The sequence below is a fragment of the Pleurodeles waltl genome, chromosome 3_1 (assembly GCF_031143425.1).
Source record: "Pleurodeles waltl isolate 20211129_DDA chromosome 3_1, aPleWal1.hap1.20221129, whole genome shotgun sequence".
Classification (NCBI taxonomy): domain Eukaryota; kingdom Metazoa; phylum Chordata; class Amphibia; order Caudata; family Salamandridae; genus Pleurodeles; species Pleurodeles waltl.
The window spans coordinates 1,979,402,585-1,979,415,394 of record NC_090440.1 but is presented as its reverse complement, the minus strand read 5'-3'; the positions used below and the strand labels follow the sequence as shown (position 1 = coordinate 1,979,415,394).

Sequence of the window (12,810 nt, the reverse complement as noted above, 5' to 3'; positions counted from 1 at the left end):
CCCCTTTGTGAGGATCTTCTGTTGCAGCAGCAGGGGTGAGTTCTCCTCTCGAACCCTTCAACTCTTTGCCTTGTTGCATGGAGATTGAGCGGCTACTGTTGATAGCATTTGAACTTCCTCCTGATGTTTGTAACGTAATCTTGACAGCCAGGCATTCCTCCACTAAAAAGGTACATGCCTGCCGATGGAAGAAATTAGTAAAACATTGTGCAGAAAAGTCTATCAACACTTTCTGTCTCTCTTTCTGATATTCTTCTCTTTATACTCACCTTTGCTCGGGGAGCTCTGCTCTGGGTACTCTTAAGGGTTATATATCTGCTCTAGCAGGCTTCCTGTGGCTGCCTGACCAGCCCTCTTTATTTAAGTCTCCTGTTTTAAATAGTTTTTATCAAAGAACTTGTACGTATGTTTCCCCTTTCGCCCTTTATCATGCCTCAGTGAGACCTTAATTTAGTTCTCACCTATTTCATGTGTGCTCCCTTCGAGCGGCTGCACACTTGGATCCTCTGGCTCCTTACCATCAAGACAGCCTTTCTAGTTTCTTTCATCTGATTGGCAGGTGAGTGAGCTGCAGGCTTTATCATCCAAGCATCCTTATCTTAATGTGTTCCCTGACAAAGTGGTGCTTCACACCCGTTCCTCTTTCCTCCTGAAAGTGGTGACCCCATTCCATTTGGGACAGTCTGTCACCCTGCCCATCTTTTACGCTCCTCTACATCCCTCTAACGAAGAGCAGCAACTCCACCATCTGGACCCAAAGAGAGCGTTTCTGTTCTGCCTTGACCATATAAAAAAGTTCTGGGTGGACGACCAACTCTTCGTGGGCTATGTAGGAGCCAAAAAAGGTTGGGCAGTACGGAAATGAACCATTTCACACTGGGTCATTATCTGAATCAAGATCTGCCACGCCCTGGATAAAAAGCAGCCTCTGAGAGCTTAAGGGCCCATTCTACTAGAGGAAAAGCTGCAACCACAGCGTTATCTCGTGGAGTCCCAGTAGTGGACATCTACCAGGCAGCAACGTGGGCATTCTGCACATATTTGCCGAACACTACTGCCCGGACAGTCAGGTCCGCAGGCATGGGCATTTTACCTGTTCGGTCATGCAGAACTTTCTAGTTAAGAATATTTGTCTGCGGCCCACGGCCAAGAGGTTATGGCATGGTTATCCATTCAAAGGTAAGGAATCTGCAGCTAGAAGTCTCCATCAGATAAACAAGTTACGGTAACGCATTACCTGGTAGAGGCTATATATAGCTGCAGATTCCTTACACCCACCCATGCCTCCCCGCTCTGCAGACAGATTTCTAGGGTGAGGGTTAACCCCTTTCAGGACCCTAGTTTGGACACACATTTGTCAGTTCACTTAATGGCTCTGCACTCCTAGCATGAAAAGTTTTGAAAAGTTACTGACGTCTGTGCGCCTGGGTGGCGCCTACATATGTGACCGCGATGTCACCACTGGTGCCAACGCTGTCATGCAGAACCGAACGAAGCCAGCTGACAGAGCGCAGGGGTGGTGCTCACTTACACAATGGTTTCCTGATCCAGTCTGACGCCTGGGAAATTCAAAGGTAAGAAATCTGCAGCTAGATATAGGGCCTCATTATGAGGCTGGCAGTCTTGAGAACGCCAGCCTCGTAGTGGTGGTCGGATCACCGCACTCCAGGCGGTCCAATCGCCACATTTGCCAGGGTCCGCTGTACCCGCCAGGAACATGGTTCCTGATGTGCTGATCATGAGTCCCCTTTCTACCAGCCTTTTCATGTTGGTTTATCTGCCTTGAAGGGGCTAGCGGAAAGGAAGTGCGGGGGCCACAGGTGGGCCTCTCCACTGCCAACGACCATGTCGACATTCCTGGCAACCTGAAAACAAAGAAAGCAACAATTCATTATCGCCTCTGGGTAACTTGCTGTATGCTATCCACTTACATTTAATAGACACTTATGTGATTTGTTTATGTGGGTGCATTTTCTATGTCACAGGCAACCTTTATGAAGAAAACACAAAGACAATGATTAGTGGCATGGTATTGGAGACATTATGAATTAAGCAACACTAACAAACTACATTAAGGGCCAGATTACAAGGCTGCCAGTCGGACCGCCGTATTTGTGGTGGTCCAACTGCCACATTATGAGGTTGGCGGGCAGAAGTGCCAGCCTACTGCCGATCCCGACCGGCTGACGGCGGTACAGGTTGTAATCAGCGCCGCCCTGCTGATTACAGCCTTGTTCGCTGCCAGCCTTTTCATGGCAGTTCAACCCTCATGAAAAGGCTGGTGGGGAACAAGTGCAGTGGGAGACGGGGGGGTACTGCACTGCACCCTCGAAATGCTGGGCAGACAGTGTGCATTTCGATAGTGCTGGTGCCCCCTGCATGCTGCAGAATTGCAGCCGGCTCAGTTACGAGCTGCAGCACCTTTCCCACTGGGCTGACCAAGATTCACACCCGTCAGCCCAATGGGAAAGTCAAAATAGGGTCGGCGGGGAGGTCGCCAGGAGTGCGGCAACCTCCCCATCAGGAGTTTGGCAGACAGAGGTTTCCGTCCGCCAAATTCCTAATCAGCCCCTAAGTCAGAGTCATACTCATGCCACATATGCAACAAGCCAAGTTTGACATCTATTTTGATGATCATGCACTGTTTATCATTGGATTTATTTTGAGGCATGAGGGAATGCATAATATCTACTGAAATGTAAATGATTTGTTGTCATTATGTGTATGTTACTTGCAAGTTCGGTATTACTCCATGAAGCTTAGCAGACCACAGGAGAGGTACACTAATTTCAAAGAAATTTTTATATTACTTGTATGAGTCTTATTGTATACTTAGTATCACCTTTAGGTTCTTGTGTTATAGATAGGAAGACTGTCCTAAAGTGCAGCACTAACCACCCACTCAGACATAGGGGGAATGATTAGGTATTTACACTACATAACTCCAGGTTCTGTCTTGTGTAGGTGAAAGTAAGATATTTCAGTACTCAACTCTACTGTCTGTCTCATTACAGGAGAAGATAGAGAGGACCCAGGGTGAATCAGGCATATATACTCACTTCTCTACCATCCCCTTATCCGGGTTGGGCAGGGTAGACCTTGACGCTGTTGGGTCTTCTTGCCTGACACGGAGGTTGGGAGTATTCCTAGTGGCCGGCCATTTCACTCCTGTGAAAAAAAAAATAGGGGAGGTCCTGACACTCTGAAGTCCAACGCTTTCCCTACTGTTGCACAAACTGGAGTGGGAATAGTCATTTTTAACCCTCCAGAGTCCAATGCTTTCCCTACTGTTGTACAGACTGGAGTTGGAATAGTAAATCTTACCCCACCAAGGTCCAACGCTTTCCCTAATGTTGCACAGGAGTGGGAATAGTATATATATTGCTCTCAAAATTTTAATGATATTGTTTAAATATATCCATTATTATTTGTTAATTTTTTAATTTTTAATTAGTTCTTTATATATATAATTTTTATGTTATTTTACGTAAATGTCTTTTGGTTTTTTTAACATTTTTTTATATTTTATTAATTTCATAATTTATTTACTGTTTTACAACTGATTTGTTAATATTTTTTCTGTATATATATATATATATATATATATATATATATATATATGTTCGATGGCATGTGTAGCTGCAGATACACATGCTATGCACAGGTCCTGCCATCTAGTGTTGGGCTTGGAGTGTTACAAGTTGTTTTTCTTTGAAGAAGTCTTTTCGAGTCACAGGACCGAGTGACTCCTCCTTTTCGGCTCCATTGCGCATGGGCATCAACTTCATCTTAGATTGTTTTCTTTCCACCATCGGGTTTGGACGTGTTTCTTTTCACTCCGGTTGTTCGAGTCAGAAAAATATCACAAACTCTCTAAATTCGTCGGTATTGTTTTTGATCGAGTAACATCTATCATCAACACCTCGGTACCGGTGGACACAGATCTCTACTTGCCCTTCGGGGCACCCGTGCCCAACTTGGGCCTGGTCGGCCCGACCAAAAGTCTTGTCGAAGCCTCATGGACCAGGCCCCGTTTAGATTCTGCCCTCAGTGCCACGCCAAGTATCCTTACACGGACCAGCATCTAGTTTGTAACCTCTGTCTATCTCCAGACCACTGAGAAGATACTTGCGAGGCCTGCAGATCCTTCCGCTCGAAAAAGACTCTGAGAGACCGAAGAGTCCCAAGGTTAGAAATGGCGTCCAGAAGCACCGAATGCCTCAACGCAGAAGAGGAGGAGATGATCCACACCACAGTCTCCGTCCGGGGGTCCGACTCCGAGCACGAGTCCGACAACGATTGACCGATAATAGCAGGGCAGCACGTGAGTATGCTTGCCCCGACCCAATCCAAGCCCAAATACAAGGCCTCTGGGACGCTACTGCCAGAAGGCCATGGCTCCACCCATAAGAAAACTATCGGTGACCAAGCAACATCTTCGGCACTGAGAAAGGCCACAACAACAAAGCCTTCGGACTCGAGCCGAGGCACAGGCTCCGACATTATCAAGCACCGACCCATCGAGTCGAAGCCCCGAAAGTCACTCTTGGAGCCGAGGCCAACAAGTACTTCAGGCTTTTCGATCCCAAAGAAGCCGGCTTCGGAGCTGAAAAAACACACATACACAGAGAAGCATGGACTTTCCAAGCAATTAAAAGAAAGCCATAAATTTGCGGAAGAACTTCTGCAAATAGAGGATTTTGACGAGAAACCGGCCAGAACACAAATTCATAAAGACACTGGCAAAATCCTCACTGCACCTCCTCTAAAAACAAAGAGGAAACTGGCCTTTCGTGGACATTTGAACACTGATCAGCCACTGGCTAAAGTGCCAAAACCAAGACCAAGATCTCCGCCCCCTCAGTTTTCACCTCACCAGTCTCCTCCTCATTCTCCTCACCTAACTGTCTCCCCGCCTGCTACCCCCCCCCTGCACAGTCTCCAGCACACTCTTTACAGTCACACCAGGATGACACTGACCCATGGTACCTTTGTGATGATCCCATTTCAGATAACAGTCCAGAGTGCTATCCATCAAAGCCATCACCCCCAGAGGATAGCACCTCATATACACAGGTTCTGGCCAGGGCAGCAGCATTTCACAACGTAACCATGCACACAGAACCTCTTGAGTATGACTTTTTATTTAACACATTGTCCTCAACTCACGCCACCTACCAGAGTCTACCCATGCTTCCTGGCATGTTAAAACATGCACATCAAATCTTCCAGGAACCAGTTAAAGCAAGAGCTATTACTCCAAGGGTAGAAAAGAAATATAAGCCACCGCCTTCAGACCCAGTTTTTATTACCCAACAGCTACCCCCAGATTCCGTAGTGGTCAGTGCAGCAAGAAAAAGGGCTAACTCCCAGTCCTCTGGGGACGCACCCCCTCCAGATAAAGAAAGCAAAAAATTTGATGCTGCCGGTAAAAGGGTGGCATCACAGGCAGCTAATCAATGGCGCATAGCCAATTCCCAGGCACTAATGGCCAGATACGACAGGGCCCACTGGAATGAGATGAAGGACATTTTCCAGCATCTCCCAAAGGACCAACAGAAGAGAGCCCAGCAGGTATTAGAGGAGGGACAGGCAATTACCAACAATCAGACCAGGTGAGCGTTAGACTCCGCAGACACAGCCGCAAGAACTATTAACACAGCTGTCACCATTAGGCGTCACGCATGGCTTAGGTCGTCAGGCTTTAAACCTGAAATTCAGCAGGCTGTTTTGAACATGCCTTTTAACGAACAACAACTATTTGGCACACAAGTTGATACAGCCATTGACAAAATGAAAAAAGACGCCGACACTGCCAAGGCTATGGGGGCGCTGTATTCAACTCAATACAGAGGCTCATTTCGAAAGCCTCAATATAGGGGAGGCTTTAGACCCCAACCATCTGAGCCATCTACCTCCCAATCCAAACCCTCTTACCAGACACAATACCAAAGAGGGGGGTTTCGGGGAACCTTCAGAGGACAATTTCCCAGATCTAGGGGAAAATAGCCTTCAAAGCAACCCACACATACCAAACAGTGACTTCATCCACATCTTCCCTCACCACACTTCCCCTGTGGGAGGAAGACTACAAAAGTTCCACACCCACTGGTTACCCATCACAACAGACAATTGAGTCTTATCCATTATCCAACATGGTTACTGCATAGAGTTCACACAAACTCCTCCAGATATTCCCCCAAAACCACACAAACTCTCATCTCAACACATTTCAATGTTACAAACAGAGGTACAGGCACTATTACTCAAACAAGCCATAGAGCTTGTGCCACATCATCAAAAAGGAACAGGGATTTACTCCCTGTATTTCCTCATTCCCAAAAAAGACAAAACATTGAGACCAATACTAGATCTCAGAACTCTCAATCTCTACATCCGATCAGAACACTTTCACATGGTAACACTACAGGATGTAGTCCCACTGTTACAACAGCAAGACTTTATGGCAACACTGGATCTAAAAGATGCATATTTTCACATACCCATCCATCCAGCGCACAGAAAATATTTCAGATTTGTAATACAAGGAAAACGTTACCAGTTCAAAGTGTTACCTTTCGGGATAACAACAGCTTCCAGAGTATTTACAAAATGCCTTGCCATATTCGCAGCATACATAAGAAGACAACATATCCATGTCTTTCCATATCTCGACGACTGGCTAATAAAAGCCAACATCAAAACACAGTGCCAATATCATACACGTTATGTAATAAACACCCTACACACATTAGGGTTCTCAATAAACTACTAAAAATCGCACCTACAACCAGCGCAAATTCAGCAGTATTTAGGAGCCACATTAAACACCCAAAGTCTTGCAAGCCCAAGTCCACAAGGGGTACAATCATTCCACAACATATTGCCAAAAATACAGCCAAACCAACAGTACACAGTCAAATTTGTCATGAAACAGTTGGGCATGATGTCATCATGCATTGCCATTGTCCAAACGCAAGATTAAACATGCAGCCCTTACAACAGTGCCTTGCAAAACAATGGTCGCAGGCACATGGTCACCTTCAAGATCTAGTGTTGATAGACCGCCAAACATGCATGTCCCTTCAGTGGTGGAATTCCACAAATCTAAACAAAGGGCGGCCATTTCAAGACCCTGTGCCTCAGACCATAATTACAACAGATGCATCAATGATTGGTTGGGGAGCTCACCTCAACAATCACAACATCCAAGGACAATGGGATACCAAACACAAACAGCACCACATAAATCACTTAGAGTTGTTAGCTGTCTTCCTAGCACTCAAAGCTTTTCAGCGTCTTCTCACACAGAAAAATGCACTAATCAAAACGGACAACATGACAACCATGTATTACTTAAACAAACAAGGAGGGACATATTCGTCCCAACTCTCCCTTCTAGCCCAAAAAATTAGGAAATGGGCAATCCATAACCAAATTCACCTGTTAGCACAATACATTCCAGGGATACACAACCAATTGGCAGATATTCTCAGCAGAAATCACCAACAAACACACGAATGGAAGATTTACCCTCAAGTACTACAAAAATACTTTCAACAATGGGGAACACCAAACATAGATCTGTTCGCCACAAGCGAAAACTCAAAATGCCCAAACTTCGCATCCAGACACCCACATCCCCCATCCAAGGGCAATGCTCTATGGATCAATTGGTCAGGGATATTTGCTTACGCTTTTCCCCCTCTCCCACTCATTCCTTTTCTAGTCAACAAGTTGCATCAAAACTCACTCAATATGATATTCATGGCACCAACGTGGGCCCGCCAACCGTGGTACACAACATTGTTAGACCTGTCAGTAGTACCATACTCCAGGCTACCAGACCGACCAGATCTGTTGACACAAAACAAAAGACCAATCAGGCACCCGAATCCCAAAACACTATATCTAGCGATTTGGCTCCTGAGGTCATAGAATTTGGATATTTACAACTCCCATCAGAATGTATGGAGGTTATTAAGCAAGTTAGAAAACCCACTACTAGACAGTGCTATACTAACAAATAGAAAAGATTTGTATACTACTGTCAATCTAAACAGATTGCCCCTCTTACAGCATCAATACAAGAAATTGTATGCTATTTACTTCATTTACAAAAATCTAATTTAGTATTCTCTTCCATAAAAATACATCTTACTGCAATGTCTGCATATTTACAAAATATACAGCACAACTCCTTATTTAGAGTTCTTGTTATTAAAGCTTTCATGGAAGGTTTAAAACGCATCATTCCACCCAGGACACCTCCAGTTCCCTCTTGGAATTTAAACATAGTGCTTACACGACTTATGGGCCCACCATTTGAACCTATGCACTCATGTCAAATGCAATTCTTAACATGGAAGGTTGCCTTCCTAGTCGCGATTACATCTTTACGAAGAGTAAGCGAAATACAAGCCTTCACTATTGAAGAACCGTTCTTACAGGTACACAAGCATAAAGTTGTACTTAGAACAAACCCCAAATTTTTGCCAAAAGTCGTTTTGACTTTTCATATAAATCAAACAGTGAAACTACCAGTCTTCTTCCCACAGCCAGATTCTGTGGCAGAAAGAGCTCTACATACATTAGACATTAAAATAGCTCTAATGTACTATATAGACAGAACAAAACCATTCAGAAAGACTAAACAACTGTTTGTAGCTTTCCAAAAACCTCATACAGGTAACCCCATATCAAAACAAGGGTTGGCAAGATGGATTGTAAGATGCATCCAAACATGGTACGTTAAAGCCAAAAGACAACTCTTAGTTACTTCTACAGCACATTCTAAAAGGAAAAAAAGGTGTTACAATGGCTTTTTATGAAATATACCAATGGCTGAAATATGCAAAGCAGCTACTTGGTCAAAACCACATACAGTCACTAAACACTACTGTGTAGATGTTTTAGCAAGACAACAAGCCACAGTAGGTCAAGCTGTACTCAGAACATTATTTCAAACAACTTCAACTCCTTCCGGATGACCACCGCTATTTTTTATGGGAGGACAAACTGCTTTGTAGTCTATGCACAGCATGTGTATCTGCAGCTACACATGCCACCGAACGAAAAATTTCACTTACCCAGTGTACATCTGTTTGTGGCATGTTCTGCTGCAGATTCACATGCACCCTCCCACCTCCCCGGGAGCCTGTAGTCGTTTAAGTTAAAAACATATGTACATATGTATATATGTAGAGAGATTTGCATTAGCATGGACATCTCTTTTCTTTTCACCTATATACTATATCACTCCTACCTTACCCTCTGCGGGAAAACAATCTAACATAGAGTCGATGCCCATGCGCAATGGAACTGAAGAGGAGGAGTCACTCGATCTCGTGACTCGAAAAAACTTCTCTGAAGAAAAACAACTTGTAACACTCCGAGCCAACACTAGATGGCAGAAGTATAATGCACAGCATGCAAATCTGCAGCGGAATATGCCACGAACAGATGTACACTGGGTAAGTGACATTTTCCAAATATATATATATATATTTTCAAACAAGAAAATCTGCAGCGTCCAGAGCCAAAATATAACAGTGCTCCAGGCGTTTAAAGACAAGTCTCCATCACTCAAGAGATTCGTAATGCAGGTATTTTATTGGCGAAAAACCCAACGCGTTTCGGAAATTTAAAATTTCCTTGTTCACAGGTAACAAAACACGCATTTACTTCGAGTTTAAATACATTCAATGCCAAGAGTCAAAATATAAACAAAATAAAGAAAGGACTAACAGAAAACCCTCCCTGTTTCCCACATAAAGTGTGTCGGCCATTTTGAAATGACCAACCTAAACAAAAACAAATACAAATAAATCTTTGAACTTTTTAAACAAGAAAATATTGATAATCCGTGAATAACTCATCCTTATATATTTCTATATTCACATAACCGATACCAAAAAAGTATTAGCGCTAAATCAATCAAGTTTTCGTGACCATTTGCATATATATATATTAATTTATCTGTAATGTGCCAAATCCTAATTATTTATATATTCATACTAAAATTATATGAAAAATGTAATACATAATGTATGGAAATGAAACACAAATACATATTTGATTATAAATAATGCCAAAAAATGGTATATTGAATATAGCTAAACTGCATCTATGCTTTAAATGAGCATAGTCCTTATTGAGAAGCCCAATACCTATGAAAATTCATTGTTGCAACTAGAAATATACAATAAATACTATATGAAATCCCAGAGAGAATATACTACTGAATAAGCTGTTTCTACACAAAAAAGGATATAATAGCTCTTTTGCGTTTTCCAAGATGTAACAAAACATCAAGGATCTTTCTTGTTGAAACATTCATAACTACACCACCTAGGGAAAGAAAAAAAGAGTGATGTCATACCCAAAATAACCAATACTACACTCTATAGCAAAATCAGAAAAATAAAATATATACATATGTATAAAATGAGAAGGGAAAAGCAGCCGAAGAAATGTTCTAGTATATGAAAACTATTCTAATAAAAGTCCAAAGAACACTAGTTACCAATATGTATTGACAATTCCTCATCCATGTTGAGTCCAGTTGGGTACAATGTACTCATACCAACTATGATTCTAGATTCAAGTCTCCTCAATTCCAACACCCTAGTTCCACCGCTCTCTCTTACAGGGACCTGATCTAAAACAACAAATCTCAACAGGTCAACCCTTCGATTGTGAAAATCTCTAAAATGCCTTGCTACTGGATAACTTTTATCTACATGATCAATAGCTCGCATATGTTCGAGAATACGTTTCTTAGCCGGATGTATAGTACTTCCAATGTAGAATTTATTGCAGGGACAAATTAGAGTATAAACACAATGGTCTGACAAACATGACACATGTTTACGAATTACAAAAGGAGTAGAGACAGTTGGAAATTGGATACTTTTTACATTAGTACTATTCTTGCACGCTTTACATCTACCACAGATGAAAAATCCTTGGACAGGGTTCTCAATTCTGGGTTGTGGAATGAGGCTATTGCAAAGAGAATCATTCAGGGATTTGTTTCTTCTAAAAGTGAAACGCAGGAAATCACCCAAGGCATTTGCAAAAGTTTCGTCAGTTTTTAATACAGGCCAGAATTTGGAAAATATCTTTCTTATTTCATTGCTTCCATTGTTATATGTAGTAATGAATCTGATTGGTTGAAGCTGTTGTGTGTTAGATTGTTTCTTCCTAATCAGTAGATTGGATCTATTGATTCTTGAAACTCTAGCCACTGCCTGATCGAGCACACCTTTGTTGTATCCTCTTTGGAGAAACCGCTCAGTCATAACTTTAATTTCGCCGAAAAAAGCTAGATCAGAACTGCAGTTACGGCGAGCGCGTAACATTTCTCCAAATGGGATACTCTGTATTACTTTCTTGGGGTGACCACTGCTTGCATGAAGCAAACTATTTCCTGCAGTCTCTTTACGATAAAGAGTACTCATCAATTTGTTATTGACAGCACTGATCCGAACATCCAAAACATCAATGGAGTTGGGATCAATCCTGCTTCAAATTCAATGTATTCTCATTCAGCATATTCACAAAAATCTGTGCTGTGTTCTCATCTCCTTGCCAAATAAAAAAAATCTTACCCCACCAAGGTCCAACGCTTTCCCTAATGTTGCACAGGAGTGGGAATAGTATATATATTGCTCTCAAACTTTTAATGATATTGTTTAAATATATCCATTATTATTTGTTATTTTTTTAATTTTTAATTAGTTCTTTATATATATCATTTTTATGTTATTTTACGTAAATGTCTTTTGGGGTTTTTTAATTTTTTTTTATATTTTATTTATTTCAAAGTTTATTTACTGTTTTACAACTGATTTGTTAATATTTTTTCTGTATATATATATATATATGTTCGATGGCATGTGTAGCTGCAGATACACATGCTGTGCACTGTTCCTGCCATCTAGTGTTGGGCTCGGAGTGTTACAAGTTGTTTTTCTTTGAAGAAGTCTTTTCGAGTCACGGGACCTAGTGACTCCTCCTTTTCGGCTCCATTGCGCCTGGGCGTCGACTCCATCTTAGATTGTTTTCTTTCTGCCATCGGGTTCGGACGCGTTCCTCTTCGCTCCGTAATTCGAATAGGGAAACTTAGAAAATCATCGAAATTCGTCGGTATTGTTCGGGACCGGTTTAGTTTCATCACATCGGCACCGACAACAAGACCCCTTCGGCGGTCTTTCTGGGCTTCCGCACTTCACCGAGGCCTGGTCGGCCCGACCACACCCATCGTCGAAGACTAATGGACCGAACCCCCTTCCGTTTCTGTCCCAAGTGTCACACCAAGTATCCTTATACAGACCAGCATCGGGTCTGTAACCTGTGTTTATCGCCCAAACACAGATAGGATACTTGTGAGGCCTGCCGAGCGTTTCGATCCAAGAAGACTTTAAGGGATCGACGCGCAAGACAACTACAGATGGCGTCGAAGCCGAAACAACATCTCGACGTCGAAGAAGAAGAGATGCGGATATCTATCCAAGGATCGGACTCGGATGAATCCGGCGGTGATCGACCTTCGACGGCGGCGCAAAAAGTGAGTACACCTGTCCCGTCCCACACCCAAGGTCAATCCAAAAAACTAAAGACCATGGGGACTCCACTGCCTGAAGGCCATGGCTCCACCCATAGAAAAGAAGGTGACCAAGTAACATCGGCACAGAAAAAGGCCAAAATGTTGCCGAAGACTTCTGACTCCGGTCGAGAAACCGGCACCGAAAAAAGTCAGCATTGAGTCTAGCAAGCCTCGAAAGAGCTTATCGGAACCGAAAAAGA

General features: G+C 42.8%; 1 protein-coding gene and 1 long non-coding RNA gene across 2 annotated transcripts in view; one reads left to right on the top strand and one right to left on the bottom strand.

Annotated features, from left to right (window-relative positions):
- TLCD3A (TLC domain containing 3A) overlaps window positions 1–12,810 on the top strand; it is a 172,467-nt gene that overhangs the window by 111,553 nt on the left and 48,104 nt on the right. The gene's annotated exons all lie outside the window — the stretch shown is intronic.
- Window positions 10,156–12,810, bottom strand: part of LOC138285885 (uncharacterized) — a 31,458-nt gene continuing 28,803 nt past the window's right edge. Inside the window, exon 3 of the long non-coding RNA XR_011201655.1 lies at window positions 10,156–10,350. This is a non-coding gene — a long non-coding RNA (uncharacterized lncRNA). The remainder of the gene's footprint in view (window positions 10,351–12,810) is intronic.